General features: G+C 51.3%; 1 protein-coding gene and 1 pseudogene across 6 annotated transcripts in view; both read right to left on the bottom strand.

The window, feature by feature from the left end:
* The window catches only part of LOC147020531 (disheveled-associated activator of morphogenesis 2-like), a 332,638-nt gene that overhangs the window by 154,493 nt on the left and 153,145 nt on the right, over nucleotides 1-25,000 (bottom strand). The window lies entirely within an intron of this gene.
* On the bottom strand, nucleotides 7,541-9,852 carry LOC147020536 (histone-lysine N-methyltransferase NSD2 pseudogene; annotated as a pseudogene).

Here is a 25,000-nt window from a genome sequence, read left to right as displayed (position 1 = left end):
TCGCCCTCCAACGCCCTGGGGGCGGGGCCAAATCGCCCCTCGCTCACCGATTGGACGGCACAAAAGTGGGCGTGTGTCGTTTTTGATCCGTTTTTGAAGCAGAAAATCCGTGGTTTTGTACACGCTGTTCGGCGCGCGCCCTGCACGAGTCCAACACCGGTACCCACAAGCGGCGCAAGAACGGTGGCGATGCGACGGTTGCGAGGTGTGACGTGAAGCGGCGCCGCGGTGGGTGGTTGATGTGGTGGTTGGTGGTGGTAACAATGGCGGTTGGTCCAAAATAAAGATAGTAAAAGAAAAACGGCTATCCTGAAGAGTCGCAGCACGCATAAATGACATGTATTCCCACTAGACAACGGGTTTGGGCCTAACTACACATGTACTTACCGAGATATCTCACCTAAGGGACCTGAATGGTGGTTTGCGAATTTGGCAACCACAACAATATATACATACATACATATATACATATACATATACATATACATATATACACATATACATATATATATATATATATACATATACATATATATATATATATATACATACATACATACATACATACATATATATATATATATATATATATATATATATATATATATATATATATGTATATTATAGCGGTTCTCGGAACCGCATGCATCCAACAGATAGTGGTCCCAAGACAGTTATTCCATTAATATACTTGGAGATAGTCCCTTCCCTTTTGTCTAGCAGGACAACAGGGGTGTGCGTTGCGATGATCTCATCACTATGTTTGCTTACATCATTTCTTTTTCATTTCTAATGTCATTTTACTCTTCTTTTGTGATTATTCCTGAGGTAAATCTGAGCCATGTGCACCCTGCACTGTGAGATGGGTCCTCAGCAAAGGCCAAGCAGGCACTACACCTACAACCCTCCGTGCAAAACACAGCCTGCCAAACGCACTCGCAGCGGTAATTTTTACTCAACGGACGGGAAACGCACTCAGCACGACGCCCACGCTGCATGGAACGCGTACCGAGGCCGATAATAGAAAGACAACACCCCGCCACACTGTGCGTGATACGGGCATCACGTACTTTTCAACCCATTTCTGGACTCATATCGATCGGGTTTCACCCCACGCACACGATAGCAGAATCTTGCAAACGCGAGCGCTGGCCACGTGCGTAATGGCGGATCCACACGCACTGTACGGAACGTGCTTGAAGGCAGTCCCATGCAGCGCTCGCGATACTTTATCGTATAGAGCAGGACACGAATGGACACATCTTACTGTCTGTGCACGGGTTCGCCATAACATCGTACCTTCAGTCCTTGAAGACAGCAAACGTCGACTCGCCTCTCTGGTCAGCGAAGCTGCGATCGGGCGGGGGCATGTTGTACAGCTTGGGCCACGTTGGTGCACACGGAGCGGGCGCGTTGGCCAGCGCTGGTCGGGGGAAACCGAGCGAGACTGACGCTGCCCTCGGCTAGTAATCAGGGAAGGCCCGGGGGTTCTTGCAAGGAGATTCAAGGCGCGGAGTTTGGTGTGGGCGATTCGTGTCATGCCGTGAGGTCTGAGTGGGATATTTTTGCGGCTTGTGGTCATCTTGCCAGAAATGGAATGTTGCGGTTTCCAGCCATCGTGGCCGGGCCGTGCAGGGGGTCGGGACCAATCAGAGCACCCAATTCGGGTGATGACAGCGCTTCAGGGTGGCCCCCCACCCCACGCCATGGGGCCTATAAAGGTCGGAACGGAGCCTTCGATCGCTCTCTGCCCTGCCTCGCCTCCTGTTCAAGCTTGACTTCGACTCAACCTTCTGTCATCATCACCTCGACTCCGCCTTGTGTCATCACTTCAACTCCACCTCCTCTTCCCCGCCCACACGATGCTGACTCCACCCACACACCTGATCCCACCTACCACTCAATACACTCGCTCTGGACTCCACCCTGCCAAATCAAGCCCCTCCTTCATGCCCACGGTCTTGACGTGAGCTGCCCAAAGCAAGACGCACCAGCTGTCAGGGGGGTACTGCACCATGGAGCATTCCCCCTAAACGTATTGGTTGCATGTTCGGGGAATCAATTATTCAATGGTACTGAGACTGTAGCCTCTACTCCTCTCCCGTCTTGCTGAAATACCTCCTCTTCATCGGGTTTTCTCTGTCTGTGTGCATTTGTGTCCTGGCACCTGTCCATAAAACTAAGACTGCAGAAGATCATCATTATTATTGTTATTATTATTTTCAGGTTAAGTCTGCTCTGCGTCTGCTTTCATAATTTGCTTGTTCATTGCCGCACCACACCTTTCTTCCCTATCTCCGCTTGCACCCCCAATAAAACTATTGATGCCACATACTTTTCCTCGCCCCATTGTAAATAAATTATGAGAAATGTTTCCTGCTCGTTTTTGTCTTTTCCTTCATTGATCCAGCCTGGTCCGAATCCCAGCCTAGCCTGGACTTTATTACCAAAAATCCGTTCCTTTTAGCTGGTACGTCCTTGGCAGTGTCACTCGGCTGCATCCGATCCGGTAAAGTGATCGGGTTTGGACAAGGCGGATTGAGGGCGTGTTCCCCGGTAATTAAATCACGCGATTACTTTGGTAACCCTGTTAACCCATAGTTGGGAGGACCCAAGGTCACGCAGTTGAGTTATTGGTGTCCACGGTCGGTTAGCGACCCGCCGCGTCACAGAATTATCCGTGTGAGACGGCCTACAATCCCTGGGAGTCTGGTGGGAGCCAAGATATCTCCCCCCGCCCAGTGGTGTTCTCACCCGACCCCCAACTATAATATATATAGTTGCGGTTCCAAGAACTGCATGCGTACAACAGATAGTGGTCCCAAGACAGTTATTCCATGAATATACGTGTAGATAATCCCTTCCATTTTGTCTACCGGGACAACGGGCGTGCGTTGCGATGATCTCATAGCTTGGTTTGCTTACATCATATTTCTTCTTCATTTCATTTCTACTCTTCTTTTCTGATTATTCCTGAGGTAAATCTGAGCCACATGCGCCTTCGCTGTGAGATGGGTCCTCGCAGAGGCCAGCGTATGCGGCACCGCTGCGAGGAAACGATGACGCACGAGCAACAACAGCGCAGAGCCCCCGTTCCCAAGCGAGCCCTCAACCCAACGTGTGCTTGGCAGTTCGGGATTATCAACTCGAGCTTCCGATCTGGGGAAGATTGCCGGTTGCACTAAAAAGGCAAACGAATGAATATCTCTTAAGAGGCTTCACGAATGGTGTTTTTCACAACACAGGAAACACAGCCAGCATGGCGCCCACGCTGCACGAAACGTGTACGAGGCCGATAAAGGCGACTCCACGCCACGTTGGGAGGGATGCGAGTGTGCGAAGTAAAAGCGGAACGTTCCTTTTCAACCAAATATTTGATACATATTTGTGTTCGCCCCGCGCACACGCTAGCAGAGTCGTGCGGACGTGAGCGCTGGCCACGTGCATAATGGCCGAATCACGCGCACTGCATGGAATGTGCTCGAAGGCAGACACGTACGCCGTTCGCGACTTTGTATCGTAGTTCCTCAATATCTGACACATATCGGTGTTTGTCCTGCACACACGCAAGCAAAATCGGGGAAAACGCGAACACTGACCATGTGGGCCATGGCGGATCAGCGCATACTGCGCGAAACATGCATAACAATGTACCTTCGGCCCTCGCTGGCAGCAGCGGATTCCCCACGGATGGTGAACGCATTCTCGTCTCTACGGCCAGCGAAGCTGCGATCGAGCAGTGGAATGTTGTACAGTGCGGGCCACGTTGGTGCACGCGGAGCAAGTGCATTGATCAGCGCCGGTCGGATACCTGAGCGGGAATGCGGGACCCTCGGCCAGTCGCCAGGGCACGGCCTGGGGGGTTTTGCGGGACGATTCGTGCGCAAAGTTCGGTGTGGGCAATTCGTGTCATGTCGTGAGGTCAGAGCGGAATATTTTCGCTGTGGGAGATGGCCTTGCCGGAAACGGAGTGTTGCAGTTTCCAGGCTGCGTGAGGGGTCGGGGCCAGTCGGAGCACTCGATTCAGGTGATGACGCTTCGCTTCGGGGTGGCCCTCCCAACCCGAGAGTCCTATCGAGGTCGGAGCGGTTCCTCCGTCTCCGTCCGTCTCTCTCTGTCTCTCTCTGTCTCTCTCTGTCTCTCTCTGTCTCTCTCTGTCTCTCTCTCTCCCCGACATTGCCACGACTTGCTGCCTGGACTCCGCCTTGTCGTCTCCGCCCGCACGACGTTTACCCCACCCGCCAACCTGGTCCCGCCTACCGTCTATCCACGCAATCTGGATTCCGCCCCTTCTCCACTCAAGCCCCTTCTTCACACCCATGGTCTCCACATGCGCAGCTGAAGCCAGAGATGACGTGCCGGCTGTCGGGTACCACACGACGGATCATTCCACCCCCCCCCCCCCACCGAAACGTATTAGTGGCGTGTTCATGCAATCAACTGCAAAGGTACCGAGATCATAGCCTCAACTCCTCTCCCTTCTTGTTTCAATACTTTCTTTTCATCGGGGTGTGTGCATATGCGTGTGCGTGTGCGTGTGCGTGTGCGTGTGAGTGTGAGTGTGTGAGTGTGAGTGTGTCCTGGTACCTGGTACCTGTCTGCTTAAGTAAGACTGCAGAAGATCGTTATTATTTTTGTTATTATTATTGTTATTATTTTTGTGTTAAGTATGCTCTGTGTCCCCTTTTGTAAGTTGCCTGTAAATAAATCATTATTAGGAATGTTCCCAGCTCGTTTTTGTGGTTTCTTTCATTGATCCAGCATGGTCCGAATCCTAGCCGAGCCGGGACTTTATTCTCAACGATCTGTTCCTTTTAGCCGGTACGTCCTGGCAATATCGCTCGGCTGCATCTGAACCGGTCCGGTAGAGTGATCCGGTTCGAACAAGGCGTACCGAGGGCTTGTTCCCAGGTAATTAAATCACTCGATTAGGTAACCCAATTAACCCATAGATTGGAGGACCAGAGGTCACACGGTTGAGTTATTGACGCCCACCGTCGGTTAAGCGACCCGCCAAGTCACGGAATTATCAGTGTGCGATGGCCTACAGTTCCGGAGAGTCTGGTGGGAGCCGAGATAGCTTCCCCCACCTCATGGTCTGCTCACCCGACCCCCAACAATAAATACATACATGTTAGTTATGCCCACGGGTACCGAATGCATGAGGGGATTAATCCTCGTTTCTTTGGAAGAACCGGACCTAGGGCCACCGCTCACAATTAACTTTGTGGTGCAGTGGGTTGCTTATAAACAACGAACGCCAATTAGGTAACGAGTTCCAGTGTCCATCTAACTCGAGGTCACGTGGCCCCCTGACCGGGGACGCGCCCTCGGTGATGCACCAATCTTATCTTTATTACATCGTAAGTAAGGTGGCCGAGCGTTTACCACTGGTGCACACCGACTATGACAGGTTCATTAGTTTGGCAATTATCTCCCAGTCTATCTAGGTTCGGACAATGCAAGATCAATGGAAGGAAATGACAAGCATGGACAGGTTGAAACATCAACAAGGAATTTATGAAGAAAAATAAATAAACTGAAGAACTTTCTATTTCCTTGTGGTGTAAATGAATGAATTCAAATTGATCAAATTTTCAACCAACAAAATAATCTCAAACAAAGAAAGAATTCACAAGTATTTATAGAAAAATAGACAAAGAGCAGATGCTTATCACCATGTTACTTAACAATTAAACACGGGGCATGGGTACCCAGCAGATCATTTGGGGGGAAAAGAAATCCGGCCTCGGCTTACCAAGGCAGAAGTCTTCGTGTGTCTGCTGAAATAACCCAAAATGTGTGAGTGTGCCTTGGTCCACTGCCAGCGCCCTGCCTCGCCGTGCACCCACCCACAAACAGGCTCGAACACCAATCGACATCACGTCGTCACCCCCAGGAACCAGGGACGCCAAGAATCAGGTACACCAAGAGCCAGGTACCGAGCAGGAACGGTCCAACTGTCAGCAACGGTTAGGAGCTATAAGGAGCTGTCACCAATTGTAAGGAACAGTCAGGATTTCTCATTCAAGCAAGTGGTCCCCTGTCCTCTTTACAGGTGACCAGTGTGGGTGGAGCCTAAAGCAGACTTCAGCCAAATCCAGTTTGCCTCTTGGTGCATCACTGCACATGACCTCCAACCATCAATTCTCGCAATCATTCCTTCCTCAAGATCGAACAACATGCAACTCCCAAATAACACAGGCCTGACTTACGACGCCATGTTCGAGGCACTGGACATAGCACAGAACTCCCACGCATAACATAGCACATAACATCAAACTTGCCTCCACATGCCTGGTATCCTGACCACGAGTTTCCTGTTTTGGAGGAACGGTTGAACCACAGCCTGCAGCTGGGACTAACGTCTATAGCCGGTAACTCGGTCCTTAAAGATGAAGCGGTCTACCGGGTCTTTGTCGGCAACTTTTTCCATGAATATTTGCCATATGCCCCAGATGGGGTTAATGTCTTCGCACTTCTTAATGTTGGTTTTGATGCGGCAGGACTTGGTGGTGCGGAAGCAATCGATGTCGAGGTTGGCAGCGTCTTCCTTGAGAAAGAAGCCCGAGTTGGTTGTACCCAACCGAAAGAAGTGGTTTTGGGGCACTGATTTGAAAGACCCTTTCTGTTCGAGAGCACCCATACGCCGGAACAATCGAACAAAAATCTGAAGCGCTCACAAAACATCAACGGAAACCATCACCTCCCCATTCATCCTGACATGAACAAGAGCCAGCCAGCATCCATAGAGCTGCTGAACGTCAATGGAAAAAGGTGGATGTCAAATGTCGATGAAAGAGGTGGGTGCCTGAGGTAAATGATCCACAGCCATGTCTGACCGTCACAATAACTGTTCAGGAAAAGCCCACGGTGTGTTGAATCAAATGTCCTGCAAGTCCAAAGCGTAAATAAATTGTCTATTTCCAAGTCAATGTGTCTTGATGGAAAGTGGTAGAATTGGTCTCCGTTGGGCTAACAGCTATCTCTCGTGTGCATGAACGGTGAGTAACGCTCATGCAAAAATGAAAACTGTTGGAAAATCATACGTCATGAACGTGTTGTAAAGAGGAAAAGGTTATCCCATAAAGAGGAAAAGGTTATCCCATAAAAAAGACAGGGAATCTGTTCTATAGCCTTCTCCGATGCACGGCAGAATCTCACCAGACAAGGGGATGGGTGAATTCTGAACACGCATTTATATTATGGAAATAACTGTCTGAGGACCTGGATGTTTTGTGCATTAGTCAGATCGATTTCTGAAATCCACAACTATATCTACATGTATCTATATCTATATATGTACGTGCACGCACGCACGCAGCAACCACCTGATCCCGATGGTAGTTGCCAGGGGGTCATTTTATTATCTTTATGATTATTATGACCAGAGCAAAGTACCCACTGCTGCGTTTGGAAAAAACCAGATCCGACCAGAGGACAAATAACAGGCTTTACGAACTATCAGGGATACTTCTTCGTGGTGGTTGTAGTCCCCACCCTCCCCCCCCCCTCCACTGCCTGGATTCATCAGAGCAGCGCAGTCCCCATGGACCGGCTCTGTCTCCCTCCCTTCCTTCTCTGCCTTGACCTCGTGAAGGCGGCGGTTCACCATCCTGGATGTGCGGGATCCCTGGGCAGCTCCTGGAATATTGATCGGCTGTTTCCGTGCTTCTTTGAAATGATAAAATGCAAACACAGTAATTAATCCATCAGTTGGTACCTTTGCACATTAACTCCATAAATGTATGAAATAGAATAATTATCATTTCATTGAAGAACATTTCCGACAATCACTCATAACATAATTATAAGAAAACAGAATTGCATTTCTTCATGAATACTGGCACGTGAACATTGAATATTTACTTGGCTTGTTCTAAACTTATGCCAAGTACCACAACTGTCAATGGTTCACTCAATCCCTCAAACTCTTTCAACCTGTATGCAAGATGCCATGCCATGGCAGCTGCAGTGTGGGCACCACCACCAAGGAAAATCTGTGTGGGGAAACCCCATTGGATTTTCAAGTTGGGTAAGGTCTGGTGTATCCTTGGCTCCAGAACTTCTCATGACAGGAGAAGTGGGTGTGAAATCCCATGAAGTGCCAACCTTAGATTTTTTGCTCTTGATTCTAGGATTGATTGTGGTTAATTGTAATTTTCACTCGTTTTTTTCTTTTTTTCTCAGCCCTCAAAGAAAGATATGCTGAGCATCGCCAGTGGCCATCTCGGCCAGCCACGAGAGTGCATGTATTATGACGTTTGCAGTAAGAGTTGGTACACGTGCAGAACACCGCATTCTTCGCACCACTTACCAAACAGTGACACCGTGGACACTCCCATTTTTGGGGGGGAAGCATCAAGTCTGACACAGGAAAGATGGAAGGTCTTTGTGCAGCTTCTGCAATTACACATAACCAGCTCTCCACAGGTGAAGCATTGTCATGTTCAATTGATTCAGGCTTTGATCTGCACCTCCTTGGTTTCCTTTTGTTTTTTTGCCTTTCCATTTACAGATGACTTGGGCTGTTCCCGAATAAATCCACTGCAGTTGGGTGCACCACACTTGCAGACAGTCTTTTCGTGACCCAGGCAGTCCAGGTAGCAGTTGAATGTGAGTTCTGTACCTGCAGGAATGACTTTGAGAGTGCACAGACCAATGTGCGCTGCCCCCACTCACTCTCAACTTCTGTCTCAGTTCGACTGACAACTGTGGTTCATGAAACGTCAACAATTGCCTTTTGGCACAGCATCAATTACTCGGTCTTTGTCAATGGTGAGCATGTAGAAGTTGGTGATCTTTTGTTCATTTGCATAAATCGTGCGTTTCTGACAATCCTCATTGCCCACAATCTCTCCAACATATTAATTTACAAACAAACTCACCATCCTTTAGATCAGCATTGGTAAGGAGGCCCCAACCTTTTGAATCAGAAAGAAAGACCTCAGTCTTGGGGAACAGGCACTTCCTGAACTGTTGGTTCTGGCACCCTGTACTGGCTGGACAAACTGATGTGTGGCATTCATGGAACAACATCCTGTTCAAACACACCCCGTCCAGGCCACAGGGCGATTGGTTTGTAAGCCTGCAATGGCAGCATGGAATCTCTGATGTGTCCCCCATAAGCATCTGTACATTGCCAACTGTCTTATTCATCTTGATATGTTTGCAGAGTTCAGGTTTCTGTTGGATCTTCTTAACCTCCATCGTTTTCAACAAGGCATGTTACCCCTTCATCTACTGGAAGTGATTGGCAGCTTCTTTTGAGAGATTATTTTAAGTTTTGGTTTTAACCTTCATAACAGTACTGTCCTCATCTCCCTCTATGTAAAGGTAAACTCTGGCTTGGTAAGCCCACAAAATCATGAGCCGAAAAAGCATATGGGAATCTCCCCAAGTTGGTACTTGATGGTTTTAATGTTCAGTGGCAGTGCACGTGGGATGTATATCTCTGCTGGCCACCACCTCCACTTCCCACGCTTCTCCCACACAATATCTCCATAATGAGGCTTCTTGCCTGATTTTCAGTCATCGCAGAACCAGCTTCCCTTGGGAAAGTCCATTGCAAGACACTCAGGGTGGAAGGACGGTGGGCATGCCTCATAACATGGAAGATTACCACCTTACAAGCAGAAGAAAAAAAAAATACCAGTCGACGTTCATGCGTTAATTGCATCCCTTGCGTGGTTCAATATGTTCGTGGCAGATGATACTCTGGGGGAGCATGGATTGTGGTTCCTACAACCACACACGAACCACTGGTGTGGCCGGCCACAGGACAGCGCATCGAGGAAATGTGTGAAGTTGGCGAACACGTTTGAAGCAGTTTTGCCACATTGAGTGTGCACAGGTTGACGTCCGACTGGCCATTCCACAGAGGGCTAGCTTTGTATCACCGAAGCTGGCATATGAATCCATGTCCACTGCACGCCGAGTCCACTTTGCATCGATTAACGCAGCCATTGCATTTTCACACACAATCTGGATGGCAAAACTTCGTCCAGCTCAGTATAAAGCAATGCTGCGTCACTGCCTGGTCTCTTGCATACAAAGCAAATATGTAAACCAGTTTTGCACTCTTCACACATAAATTTCCCTCAAGGCATCACATCCAGCCCAATGCAGGAGAGATGGAAAGCACAACAGCACTGACTTCAAGTCTGAAGAGCTGTGCAGCCTCTGCGAAGCTGGATGTTAAACGCTGTAGGGCTGTCTCAGTGTGAGCAACAAGGGCAGCATCATCGGCAAACAAAAGCTCTCGGATCAGTTGCTCCATGGTCTTTGTGTGTGCCTGAAGTCCCCTCAGGTTGAACAAGCTGCCATCAGTGCGATATCGGATGTAGACGCCGTCTTCATCATCAAGATCTTCTGTGGCCTGCTGGAGCATCGTGCTGAAGAAGATGGAGAAAAGGGTAGGTGCAAGGACACAGCCCTGCTTGACATCGTTGATGATAGGGAAAGGCTCTAAGAGGTCGTTGCTGTATCTAACCCGACCACGCTGGTCTTCATGGAGCTGGATAAACATGTTGAGGAACTTCAGGGGACAGCCAAGTCTTTCCATGATTAGCCACAGTCCGCTTCTGCTCACCGGTGTCAAACGCCTTGGTCAGGTCGACAAACGTGACATACAGTCCATTGTTCTGGTCTTTGCATTTCTCCTGGAGCTGTCTGAGGACAAACACCATATCTGTCATGCTACTGTTGGCTCTGAAACCACACTGGCTCTCTGGGAGATAGTCTTCAGCAATAGCTGGTATCAGTCTGTTCAGCAGGAGTCTGGCAAGGATCTTGCCTGTGAGAGAGAGCAGCGTGATTCCCCGATAGTTGGAGCAGTCAGACTTCTCCCCTTTGTTTTTGTACAGGGTGATGATGACTGCATCACGGAGATCCTGTGGCAGCTTGCCCTGCTCTCAACAGCAGAGGAAGAACTCATGGAGTTTGGTATGCAGCATTAGGCCCCCATGCTTCCAGATCTCCAGTGCAATGCCATCAACTCCCGCTGCCTTGCCGCTGTTCAATTAATTTGGTGATCTCGTCGATAGTGAGTAGCTCATCCAGTTCCGTTTTCACTGTCTGTTGGGAGATGTGGAGAATTGCTGCATCTTGAACAGTGCGGTTTAGCACTGAAGAGAGCTTGAAAGTGTTCTGACCAGCGGCTCAGGATGGATGCCTCATCAGTGAGAAGCGCCAGGCCGTCTGTGCTGCGCAGGGGACACAGGACTTGGTGTGTAGGGCCGTACACTGCCTTTCGGGCTTCGGAGAACCCTCAACAGTCACCAGTGTCTGCACAAAGCCGAGTTCTTTCTGCGAGGTTGGTCCACCACTCGTTCTGGATCTCTCGAAGCTTGTGCTGGAAGTTACTTCATACAAGGCGGAAGGCAGCTTTCTTCTCAGGACAAGACGGCTGAGCTAGGTGGACCTGGTGAGCAGATCTCTTCTTCACCAGCAATTCCTGGATCTCCTGGTTGTTTTCATCAAACCAGTCTGTTATTTTGGAACAAACCCGAGGACTTCTTCAGAAGTCTGCAGAATGGCAATCTTCAGGTGTTCCCAAAGCGTTTCAGGGGAGGGGTCTGTGGGGCAGCTTCAGTCAACAAGCCTCGACTCCAAGCCTGCCTGGAAGTCAGCGTTCACTTCAGCTGACTGAAGTCTGCCAACCTGGAGCTTCCTTCTTGGGGGGCCTCCTTTCTTTGGTTTGGGTTTGAAGTGAAGTCGGAGTTTGCAGTGCACAAGGCGATGAACAGTGTGACATTCTGCACTGGACATCACTCTGGTGTGCAAGACGTCCTTGAAGTCTCGCTGGCGCACTACGACAGTCGATGAGGTGCCAATGTTTGGACCTGGGATGCATCCAGGTTGTCTTCAGGCTGTCTTTTTGCTGGAAGATGGTGTTTGTGATTGTGAGTTGCTGCTCTGCACAGAACTCAAACAGCAAGCACCCGTTGTCGTTGCAGTAACAAACACTGTTTCCCAAGGACTCCTTTCCAAGCTTCAGAATCTTTGCCCACCCTGGCGTTGAAGTCAACAAGGATTATGACTGTCAGCTGCAGGAGTGCTTTGAAGGAGGCTACGGAGGTCAGAATAAAAACTTGTCCTTTTCTGCAGGCTCTGCTTGGAGAGTTGGAAAGTACACACTGACCAGGGTAACGTATTGTTGGTTTCTGAGAGGGAGGCGCATGGAGATGATGGGGTCAGAATGACCCGTTGGCAGGTTTTCAAGCTTGGAAGCGATGGAGTTTTTGACCATGAAGCCAACGCCTGAAAGGCGTCTCTCTGTGACTGGTTTGCCTGACCAATGAAGGGTGGATCCGGCGCCGTGTTCAAGGAGGCTACCTACCTCTGGGAGACGGACTTCGCCAAGAGCTGCGATGTCAATATCGAGTCGCGACAGCTCATGTGCAATTAGAGCAGAGCGGCGTACCGAACGGTGGCTGTCATCTGCGTCAAGCATGGTCCTGATGTTCCAGCATGCTATTTCAGTACTTTTGCACCCTTAGAGGTGGGTGTGTACCTTTCTGTCTTTGAAGTTGCTCGACCGCATTCAGTAGATGCCCGTTGACCGCGGCTAGCCGACTGGGGTGAAAAGGAGACTAGCTTTGGTTAGGCCACCTTTTCGAGGCCCCTCTCCATTTGGAGCAAGCAGTGCTGTCCCTAAGAAAGGGCTGCTTTGGTCATTCAGGGTCTACCGAGTAATGACGTCATCTCCAGGTCAACATCAGTCGAACAATATCTTGAACCGCCTGCATGCAGGATTGGGACTACGGCTACCAGTGTCATCATCCACCTGCCGTTTTCACCCCTTTCCCATCGCTACAGGACTTTGAAGGGGAAGGGGGGGAGGGCTCGGACATTGACATTTCCTTCAAGCCTGCACAGTGTAGTTTTAAGGTGGAACTCAGTGTGCACAGTACTGGCCCCACCCTTTGAACCCAGGGTCATCTGCCATGGCCTAGGACGGTGACAGCGAGGTCCTCGGGTCGAAGGTTTTAAATCAGAGTTTTCCTTCTCAGAGATGAACTGCCTGACAAGGCTAACGAGCTCCATATACCAGAGACTCGTGGAGGGTGGGGGCATCTCACTCCCCATGTAGGCCCAAAAGGACCTGCCCACTATATATATATATATATATATATATATATATATATATATATATATATATATATATATATATATATATATATATATATATATATATGTATATATATATATATATATATATATATATATATATATATATATATATATATATATATATATATTGTATGTTGTATGGTTTGGAGGCGGTGGCGCTGACAAAAAGACAGGAAGCGGAGCTGGAGGTGGCAGAGTTAAAGATGCTGTGATTCTTGTTGGGAGTGACGAGGATGGACAGGATAAGAAATGAGTACATTCGAGGGACAGCGCAGGTAGGACGGTTTGGAGACAAAGTGAGAGGCGAGATTGAGATGGTTTGGACATGTACACAGGAGGGAAGCGGAGTATATCGGGAGAAGGATGCAGAGGATGGAGCCACCAGGTAGGAGGAGAAGAGGAAGGCCAAAGAAGAGGTTCATGGATGCGGTGAGGGTGGACATGCGGGTGGTTGGAGTGTCAATGGAAGATGTGGAGGATTGAGCGAAATGGAGACTAATGATCCGCTATGGCGACCCTTAACAGGAGCAGCCGAAAAGAAGATATATATATATATATATATATATATATATATATATATATATATATATATATATATATATATATATATATATATATATATATATATATATATATATATATATATATATATATATATATATATATATATATATATATATAGTGTTGTGGTTACCAAATTCGCAAACCACCATTCAGGTCCCTTAGGTGAGGTATCTCGGCAAGTATATGTGTAGTTAGGCCCAAACCCGTTGTCTAGTGGGAATACATGTCATTTATGCGTGCTGCGACTCTTCAGGATAGCCGTTTTTCTTTTACTATCTTTATTTTGGACCAACCGCCATTGTTACCACCACCAACCACAACATCAACCACCAACCACAACGCCGCTTCACCACAACCGCCACGACCTTCATGTCACACCTCGCAGCCGTGGCATCGCCACCGTTCTTGCCCCGCTGTGGGTGCCGGTGTTGGACTCGTGCAGAGCGCGCGTCGAACAGCGTGTACAAAATCACGGATTTTGTGCTTCAAAAACGGATCAAACGACACACGCCCACTTTTTGCCGTCCAATCGGTGAGCGAGGGGCGATTTGGCCCCGCCTCCAGAACGATCGATATATGCAAATTTGTGGATCAAAAAGCCTTCACGCCCACTTTTTCTCGGGCCAATGGGGAGCGAGGTGAAAGGTCAAAGGGAGGGGGTCAAAGGCGAAGCTACGGGGGGATAAAAGGACGGTGTTCGTCAGTCAGAGTGTGTGGAAGTCTGGAGCCCGAAGCCTGCAGTAGCTGGAGAAGCTGAAGAGAGTCGAACGAGGAGAGCCCAAAGAAGAGTCCAGGGTGGAGAGTCCAGAGGGCGGAGAGGCGGCAGCGGCGAAGGCAGACGAGGGGGTGCTCGCGTCGGTGCCAGGAGCTGCACGCCCGAGGGAGGCCGGCAGCGCGTCCTGGCCGAGGTGGAGACGCACACCAGGGATAATAAAGATCCTCTATACCCCGAGCATCAGCAACCCCCTCCTGTTTCCCCCCGCGCTGAGATAGTGCGACCAAGGGGGCCCCCTTTCCCACCCCCTGCCAGACACTGTCCGTGAGGCCCGCGGAGTGAGGCGCCATCGCCGCTCCGCGTCTCATCACCAGACGGGTAGGCGCGACCCGGTCTCGGCCTCAGGCCCGCCTCATCCTTGAGGGTATTTCTTTTCCTTGGTTTTGGGTATGTGTTGTCGGCGCCGTCTGTGAAGTAGAATTGTATAAGTGTTGACGTGTGCTCGGTAGTCGGTATTAGCTCTGCATTGTGTCTTCGCTTTTATATTTGCTTTTTGTGTAAATAGAATTGTGTTTTCTTTTTTTTGTGTGCTTTTGGTGGAATTGAATTTGTGTGCTTCCCGTGTGCCGCGAATAAATGTGCTTTATTGTTGAACTGTTCTCCCGCTTCGCTTCGTCTTTTTCCTCTATTGAATCCCCATCTTGCTTCACGTAAAGGGTTGGTAGTGGGCTGAATACGCCCGATAATTAATCGAACCGTCGAGGTCGACGATAACACCGCTCGGTTATTCTGATAGTACGGAACGGGTCGCTTAAGTGGCCCGTGTCCGAAGTCGACCTGCGGCGAGGTGCGATCGCCCGGTCTACCCTCCGCGTGGGTACTTAGGTAGGTCGAATTCGGCGAGCAACCCTATCCCACGCGGGGGCTGATTGGCTCGATCGCGGTGAGACTGAAAGGTCCACCCGTGACTGGTTCCCGGCGTTAGTCCGAGAGGGTCACGACTGGATTGTCCGTCCGGTGGGCGACGTGCCGCGATTCGAGTTACGTGGCCGTCAGCAGCACGCCGCGGGCGAATCCGCAACACTGGTGTCAGGTCGTGCGATACAAATTCATCGCCCTCCTCGCGGCACTGGAATCGGAGAACAGGAAAACGGGCTCTCCTGTCTCCGGCTAAATTCACGGGAATCGGTCCAGGGGTGAGAGAAGCGACCCCCGATTCCCTCCAAATTACGAGTGAGCTAAATTAACCCTTCACGAGAAGCAAGATGGCGTCTCAAGGCGAGCGGGAGCCGGGGGTATTAGAAATGTATATGTGTAATAATGTAGAGTCCATGGTCCAGGATGGAATCCCCGTGCAGGAAATGTTGATTGTGCAGGAACACGGACTCGCCCAACTGAACCCAGGGCCCGAGGTGGGTGCGGCAGCGGCCGCGGTGTATGACACCTCCCCCCCCCCTCTCCACCAAGACCCTTCCCCAACCCCTGCCGAAACGGCTCACTTGAGTGCATCCGACATGGCCCAGCTATTCACCATGCTGGCACAAATGAAAGCGGAAATAATAAACGGAATAAAAAGAATGAACGAAAAGATGGATGCGAATACACAACAAATAAACGAAAAGATGGATACAAATACAAATGAAGTGAAAACGACGATGGATGCGAATACACAGCACATGAAGGAAGAAATGAAAAAGCTACGGGGTGAGACGCAGAACATGGGCCGATGCCTGCAGGCGGGCATGAAGGCCGTGAGCAGGGAACTTAAAATGGCGACTCCACGTTTCGGAACGAACGAGCTGGGAGGGGGTGCAGCGGCTGACAGGCCCGCGGTGGAGGCGGGTGAGAAAATAATTCGGGAGACAAGAGACGAGGTGAAAGTAATTGGGAGGGAGAGAAAAGAACAATTAATACGGAAAGCAAGGATGAGGTACGCGGAGATCGTGAAAGAGCAAGGAGTGAAAAACAGGGAAGGACGGGAGCGACTTAAAGAGAAAGCAAGGTTGACCTACATAAAGATAAGAGAAAGACGCCAGAAAGAAGCAGAGACCAATAGACACGAGGAGACGACAGGAAGAATAAAATGTATAGAGACACGGGAGATAGAGGGTGAATTGGACAAGGTAAGTGACGCACACACACACACGGAGGTAGTGGAGGACAATGGGGGTGAGCTCGCGGAGCGTGTAGGGACCCAGTGCGAGCACCTGGATGGCCTCCTCCAGGAACGAGGGGAGGGAGTATGCCCCCTTGAGGCGAGTCACGACCAGGTGAGTTCGGTCGTGCTTTGCGAGGTTGAGGGGACGGGTGCTGTGGACGGGTGCACGGAGAGCTTGGGGGGTATAGAGGCCCCGGAGACCCTTGTGGGGACACGAATCCCCAGTGTAGTTGTCCCTGTGTGTGTGGTGCAAGGTGTGAGTGCGTCCCCGTGTGTGGAAGCGACCCCGTGTGTGAGTGGTGTGGTGGCGATGGTGCCGGAGTGTGTGCTTCCCAGCACGCCGTGTGTGGATGAGGCACCGTGTATGAGTGTCGCCGTGTGTGTGAGTGAGGTACCGCGGGTGTGTGCCCCCGCGTGTGTGAGTGAGGAACGGTGTGTGGATGAGGCACCGCGGGTGAGTGCCCCCGCGTGTGTGGATGAGGCACGGAGTGCGAGTGAGGCACCGAGTGTGAGTGCCCCCGCACGCGTGAGTGAACGGCCGTGTGCAAGGTCGCTGAGTGCAAGGGAGACCGTGTGTGTGAGAGAGCGGTATGTGAGGGAGATGTCGGTTGGCATGCGGGAGCACGCAGCCGCGTCTCCCGGTGTGAATGTGATGGAGTGGACTGTGTGCGTCGTGACACGCAGGTATGCGTGTGTGGAATGGAGACGGAGACGGCGACATGGAAGGAACGAAAGCCGGGTAGCGGCTGTAGTTGTTTCGGGGACCGTGCCGGGTTCGCCCAGCAGTGAGCACGCGGTTCGTGCTGTGCAACGCACGAGACCACCACGTGCTCGCTTGCGAGAGTGAAGTCCCAGTCCGGAAACGCACGCGGTGGATTTGCCGATCCCGCGGACGGACAAAGTTTAGGCAGGTAAACAGATTTGGACCGGACGAGTTCTCCACGTGATCGTGTGTGTTAAGCTCCAACGGGCAAAGCACATGTGTTCGCGTGGGGAACCCCTCGAGACGTGGGGCTTGTGTTTTTTTTTTATGCGCACGGTGACGTCATGGCTGCACGTGTGGTTGGAATCCGGCAGGAGGGGTATCCCGGCCGGATGGTACCGTCCAAGGAGGGACGAGGTACACGTGCAGCTGCATGACGTCACGGGCAGGTGTAAAGTGCGCGAGCTCTGAGTTGCCGCGCAGGTGCTGCGCATGGAAAAAAAAAAAAAAAAAAAAAAAAAAAAACAGTAAGCCTCACTTTCGGGTGCAAAGGATTCCTGGGCACAGGATGGAAACTAGTTAGGGGGAAGGGTTAGCTTAGCTAGACCGACTTCATGGGGCAGGGGTAAGTCCTCATGGAGTCCGTGGAATGGATTAGTTAGAGGGATTTAGTGAGCTTTAGGTTGGGAAATAAAATGATTGATTTGGAGACATGGACAGACTTTGGATGTGTAGTGGGGACGTAGTTTAGCTACGTAGTGTTAAATGGAACGTGCTTTAGTTTAAGGGACGACGTGGGAGCACGAGTTAGTTAGGGGGTGCAGATAGAAGGATGGCAGAGTTCAGCGGTGTGTGTGTTGAAGAGTTGGTGAGTTGTGAGGTGAGTACTTGTTGAGTGAGTGAGGCCAGCGGGTCTGTGTGAGTGGAGCGAATGGGGAATGCATGGTGCGATGAGTGATTGGGGGGAGGAGTGACTCCCGCCCAAGGGACCCCCGGGGTCAGAGTAAAGTGAGTTAGCTGGGTTAGTCAAATTGAAAAATGGAGGTCGTTTTGTTGTTGGTGGAAAGTAGGCTCGAGACCCATTTGAGGGGTGCAGGAGCCCTGTTGACGGGCTTGGGAGCGTGGCTGCGAAGGTGAGTATCGCTGAGTGGGTACCCCGGGCACCAGGCTGGTCGGCCGCGGTAGGCCATGGGCCCATGGGGGGCCGGGATAGAGTAGTGGCACGGGTGCGCCTGCTTGGTGCGGGGGCCCGGGCGCCATTAGCCACGTGGGCAGTGTTGTGGGCACGGGTGACCCTCGGAAAGGGGCCCCGGAGGCCGGCCTGCCACGTGTGCGTTTCAGGGGGAGGTGCCATGGGGGGCACCCCTCGGTGTTAGGGAGCTGGTAGGCTCGGGAGGCAGTGTAGTGCCCGGGGATGCCATAGCGGAGAATCGGGCAGAGGGTCGTGCCTGCCAAGGGAGCCACGTGTCCCAGCCAGGAGACCGTGTGAGGGCACGGAGAGAAAATTGGGGGGCGAGGCCCGAAATTGTGAGGACACCAACACAGGCGACGGGAATCTGGGTTGTTAGAACCAATAGTTTAAGCGAGAGGCGCTTGTTGAAAGCCCCGGGGTAGTTTAACAGTTAAATGGTTAGGGTAGATTAGGAGATGTACCCCTCCGCACCATCCATCCCCTCGCTGTCGTTGTGGGCCGCTGGACCCACTTTGGTTATAGATCGCCGAACTCTGGGGAGGCCATTCTGAGGCTTCGTTGGGCCTCGACACAGGACGTTAGCTCGCCCTTACTCCCCTCCGGGAAGGGAACGTAGGGGTTGGGAGTAGGCTAGGTGACAGAATAGGTTAGCCGAACAAGGACGATAAAGGGGGTTAGGGGACGATTTATAGAGGGGAAGTAAACATAAAATAAAAAATAAATAAGTTGGGGCTAAATTGGGGTTTGGACAAATTAAGGGAGTGGGTATGTACAGTGACAGGCAAAGACGATAGGTTGGGAGGGAGACAGGTAGGTAGGTCCGAGCCCGCCTTCCAAGTGGCCAGCACCACCGCACCCCCTCCACCAACCTCCACTGAACGGCAAAGGCTGGCCAGCTTCATCGGCTGGCTGTTTTTTCTTCAAGGCCTGTGCCGGCCAACTTCATCGGCAGCTGTTATTTTGCTGCAAGGTCTGTGCCGGCTGGATCGTCTGCAGCTGCTGTGCTGCAAGGCCTGTGCCGGCCAGTTCATCTGCTGGCTGTTTTTCTTCGAGGCCTGTGCTGGCCAGTTCATCTGCCGGCTGTGTTTGCCTGCAACGGTCTTCTTCTGCGGGCTGTGTTTGCCTGCAGCGGCCTTCTTCTGCGGGCTGTGTGTTGCCTGCACCTTTGCCATGCCATGCCCACTGCCCACGTTCACCGCCCCGTTCAATTTTTGCTTTGCCCCCCCCTGTTCATTTCCATGTGCGCCAGGATCGTAAAAGCAACAGTTTGCAAGCTGCGAGAACTGCCCTGTTGGCAGCTACAACACGGGCCTGCAGTGGCGGCCCGTGCACCGTGTTTGTGTTCATGCATCCATTCGTTGTGCTCATTGCGTGTGCCACTTGAGCTGGCACGGAGACTGCGTTTGTGCAGCCCATGCACCGTTGTGGTTCACTGCGTTCAGTTCAAAAGGGAAGGCCTTGGACTGCGTGTGAGCAGCCAGCCACGTTCCCTGTCACCTGCATTGTTTGAGCCAGAGACTGCATGCGGGCAGCCTGGCTCCCTGCTAACTGCTTTCTTTTTGCAGAGTTCAATGATCCTGGGCCATGGTTTAGTGTAAAATTTGTAAGTTAAGGTTAAGATGTACTGTAAATATGAGTGCGCCCCCGGCATGTCTGTCCTAGCGCCGGCAATTTTATTTAAGTCGTCCGTGTGAGTGAGTTTGTTTAGATAGTTACGCAGCCCTCAGGTTATTTATTTTGGGGACACGAATACCATGAATGTCGCACTCAGGGATCCGTAGGTAAAATGTACTAGGGGAAAACTACACATGATGGCACACGAAAATTTGACGACTCGGGACGAGTCTGTAAAAAGGGGAGGGGGTAGTGTTGTGGTTACCAAATTTGCAAACCACCATTCAGGTCCCTTAGGTGAGGTATCTCGGCAAGTATATGTGTAGTTAGGCCCAAACCCGTTGTCTAGTGGGAATACATGTCATTTATGCGTGCTGCGACTCTTCAGGATAGCCGTTTTTCTTTTACTATCTTTATTTTGGACCAACCGCCATTGTTACCACCACCAACCACAACATCAACCACCAACCACAACGCCGCTTCACCACAACCGCCACGACCTTCACGTCACACCTCGCAGCCGTGGCATCGCCACCGTTCTTGCCCCGCTGTGGGTGCCGGTGTTGGACTCGTGCAGAGCGCGCGTCGAACAGCGTGTACAAAATCACGGATTTTGTGCTTCAAAAACGGATCAAAAACGACACACGCCCACTTTTTGCCGTCCAATCGGTGAGCGAGGGGCGATTTGGCCCCGCCTCCAGAACGATCGATATATGCAAATTTGTGGATCAAAAAGCCTTCACGCCCACTTTTTCTCGGGCCAATGGGGAGCGAGGTGAAAGGTCAAAGGGAGGGGGTCAAAGGCGAAGCTACGGGGGGATAAAAGGACGGTGTTCGTCAGTCAGAGTGTGTGGAAGTCTGGAGCCCGAAGCCTGCAGTAGCTGGAGAAGCTGAAGAGAGTCGAACGAGGAGAGCCCAAAGAAGAGTCCAGGGTGGAGAGTCCAGAGGCGGAGAGGCGGCAGCGGCGAAGGCAGACGAGGGGGTGCTCGCGTCGGTGCCAGGAGCTGCACGCCCGAGGGAGGCCGGCAGCGCGTCCTGGCCGAGGTGGAGACGCACACCAGGGATAATAAAGATCCTCTATACCCCGAGCATCAGCAACCCCCTCCTGTTTCCCCCCGCGCTGAGATAGTGCGACCAAGGGGGCCCCCTTTCCCACCCCCTGCCAGACACTGTCCGCGAGGCCCGCGGAGTGAGGCGCCATCGCCGCTCCGCGTCTCATCACCAGACGGGTAGGCGCGACCCGGTCTCGGCCTCAGGCCCACCTCATCCTTGAGGGTATTTCTTTTCCTTGGTTTTGGGTATGTGTTGTCGGCGCCGTCTGTGAAGTAGAATTGTATAAGTGTTGCCGTGTGCTCGGTAGTCGGTATTAGCTCTGCATTGTGTCTTCGCTTTTATATTTGCTTTTTGTGTAAATAGAATTGTGCTTTCTTTTTTTTGTGTGCTTTTGGTGGAATTGAATTTGTGTGCTTCCCGTGTGCCGCGAATAAATGTGCTTTATTGTTGAACTGTTCTCCCGCTTCGCTTCGTCTTTTTCCTCTATTGAATCCCCATCTTGCTTCACGTAAAGGGTTGGTAGTGGGCTGAATACGCCCGATAATTAATCGAACCGTCGAGGTCGACGATAACACCGCTCGGTTATTCTGATAGTACGGAACGGGTCGCTTAAGTGGCCCGTGTCCGAAGTCGACCTGCGGCGAGGTGCGATCGCCCGGTCTACCCTCCGCGTGGGTACTTAGGTAGGTCGAATTCGGCGAGCAACCCTATCCCACGCGGGGGCTGATTGGCTCGATTGCGGTGAGACCGAAAGGTCCACCCGTGACTGGTTCCCGGCGTTAGTCCGAGAGGGTCACGACTGGATTGTCCGTCCGGTGGGCGACGTGCCGCGATTCGAGTTACGTGGCAGTCAGCACGCCGGCGGGCGCGAATCCGCAACAATATATATATTGTTACGGCTGTGGAAATTCGCAATACACCATAAACGGTCCTCAGGTGAGATATATCGATAAGTTCATGTGTAGTTAGCCCACACCTGTTGTATAGAGGGAATATGTGCGATTCATCCGGGCTGCGACGCTTTGAGTTCGCCATTTTTCTTTCTCCATCGTTATTTTGGACCATTAAGCCACCAACAACTCAAACACTACCACGTTCGCCTCTTTACCTCCACAACTCCATCCCACAAACATCGCTTCACCGCCATTCCCAAACGACGCCCGCCAGCAACCAAACCACCACAGCAAACCCCCCACCACCTTCGCCTTTCTCCTTCCACAACCATCAACCACACCACCAATCTAAACCAAACGTCGTGCTGTCCAGGGCCCGTTCGGTAATTGATGCCGAATGCGTCGAGCCGCGGGTATGAATGCGTTCCCTTCAGGAGAGGAAAACGGATCAGGAAGGCTTCACGCCCCTTTTCTTCCATCCAATGACTGAGCATCGGGTGGCATGGCCCCGCCTCCGAACTTGCTGTGAATGCGTTCCCTTCAGGAGAGTAAAACGGATCAGGAAGGCTTCACGCCCCTTTTTGCCTGACCAATGGCTGAACGTCGGGTGGCATGGCCCCGCCTCCAAGCGCATTTTGATCCGCGAATCTGCATACAGGCTCCTCCCCCGGTCAATAAAAGACACGACACGACGCAGCTCGTGGGTGTGTGTCCAGAAAGGTGTCCAGCTTGTGTGTGCAGAAAGGGGTGCCGAAAGTGGCGCCGGTCGGAAGTCGTGAAGTCTGAGGCGTGTGTTTGCAGGGATCGGACAGCGAAGGGGACTGAGTTCGGAGTGGAGGTCGAGGGACGAGTCGCGGAGTGGAGCAGGGATGCAGAGGAGGGCTCAGGGGCGAGAGTTCGCCGGAGTCAGGTGCGGTCCCGGGACCCCGCTAGCGGGACGGAGCGTCCGCCATTCCCCTCTCCCGACCCCGAGCATCAACAATTCCCCCCCCCATCCGCGCTGAGATAGCGCCGGTAACCCCGTCCGTTCACCAACCCAACCGTGGTGCCTGAGCGACGCATGCCTGGAGGAGCTCACCGACGATACCAGGGGCACGGAGTCAAGCACCTTACGCGGACATCGCGGCTAGCATGCCATCATGCCACGAGGGCGTGGGTAAGACCCCTTCGGTCTCGTGGACCTGGCCGATCACCCAGGTCCCACGTTCATTTGGTCCACGGACCTGTCTGCCTCCTTGCCTGTGAGGGTGGCTTGTGGTTTCTTTGCTTTTTGTGTAAATGTATGTGTGGCACCAGTCTTGTAGGTAAACCTGAAAAGTGTGCTGAAAATAATTGCCCTTTTTATTCGGTTGTAGCTCTGCGTTACTTTTATTGTTTTAACTGTTGTATGTGCATTTTTGTATGGCTGTGAATACGTGCTTGCCTTGTGTGTGTGTGTGTGTGAAATAAAGTGCTTGCTTGTTGAACTGTTTTCCCGTTTCGTTGCGTCCTTTCCTCCGTTGAAAGTTCCATCTTGCATCACGTAAGGGATTGGTAGTGGGTTGAAACACCTGATAAGTAATCTGAACTGTCGAGGTCGACGATAACTCCGCTCGGTTATCCCTGCAGCATGGAACGAGCCGCTTAAGCGGTTCGTGTCCAAAGTCGACCTGCGGCGAGGTACGATCGCCCGGTCGACCACTCGCGCAGGGACTTAGGTAGGTCGAATTTGGCAAGCAACCCTATCCTGCACGGGTGGGCAATTGGCATGATCGTGGTGAGGTTAAACCCCCACCCGTGACTGGCTCCTGGCGGTAGTTCCAGGAGGGTCACGACTGAATTGTTCGTTCCGGTGGGCAACGCGTCGCGATTCGAGTTACGTGGCCGATCGCACGCCGGATGGGCCGCAATTCGTAATATATATATATATATATATATATATATATATATATATATATATATATATATAAAAAAAATATATATACATATACATATACATATACATATACATATACATATACATATACATATACATATACATATACATATACATATATATATACATATATATATATATATATATATATATCTTCTTTCGGCTGCTCCCGTCAGGGGTCGCCACAGCGGATCATCGGTCTCCATTTCACTCTATCCTCCACATCTTCCATTGACACTCCAACCACCCGCATGTCCACCCTCACTGCATCCATGAACCTCTTATTTGGCCTTCCTCTTCTCCTCCTACCTGGCGGCTCCATCCTCAGCATCCTTCTCCCGATATACTCCGCTTTCCTCCTGTGCACATGTCCAAACCATCTCAATCTCGCCTCTCACTGTCTCCAAACCGTCCAACCTACACTGTCCCTCTAATAATCTCATTTCTTATCCTGTCCATCCTCGTCACTGCCAACGAGAATCACAGCATCTTTAACTCTGCCACCTCCAGCTCCGCTTCGTCTTTTTGTCAGCGCCACCGCCTCCAAACCATACAACATACTGTAGCTGGTCTCACTACAGTCTTGTATACTTTCCCCCTCACTCTTGCAGCTACCCTTCTGTCACAAATCACTCCTGCAACTCTTCTCCACCCACTCCATCCTGCCTGCACTCTCTTTTTCACTTCTCTACCACACTCTCCGTTACTTTGGACAGTTGATCCCAATTATTTAAACCCATCCACCTTCCCCACCTCAACTCCTTGTAACCGCACCATTCCACCAACCTCCCTCTCATTTATGCACATGTACTCAGTCTTACTCCTACTGACTATCATTCCTCTTCTCTCCAGTGCATACCCCCACCTCTCGAGACTCGCCTCAGCCTGCTCCCTACTCTCCTTCCAGATCATGATGTCATCCGCGGACATCATAGTCCATGGAGACTCCTGTCTGATCTCGTCCGTCAACCTGTCCATCACCATTGCAAACAGGAAAGGGCTCAGAGTCTATCCTTGGTGCAATCCCACCTTTACCTTAAACCGGTCAGTCATTCCTAC

Source organism: Eptatretus burgeri, chromosome 9 (assembly GCF_056783735.1).
Source record: "Eptatretus burgeri isolate ZD-2024b chromosome 9, Ebu_testis_v1, whole genome shotgun sequence".
Taxonomy (NCBI): domain Eukaryota; kingdom Metazoa; phylum Chordata; class Myxini; order Myxiniformes; family Myxinidae; genus Eptatretus; species Eptatretus burgeri.
The sequence above is the reverse complement of the archived record's forward strand: the minus strand, read 5'-3'. Positions and strand labels throughout refer to the sequence as shown.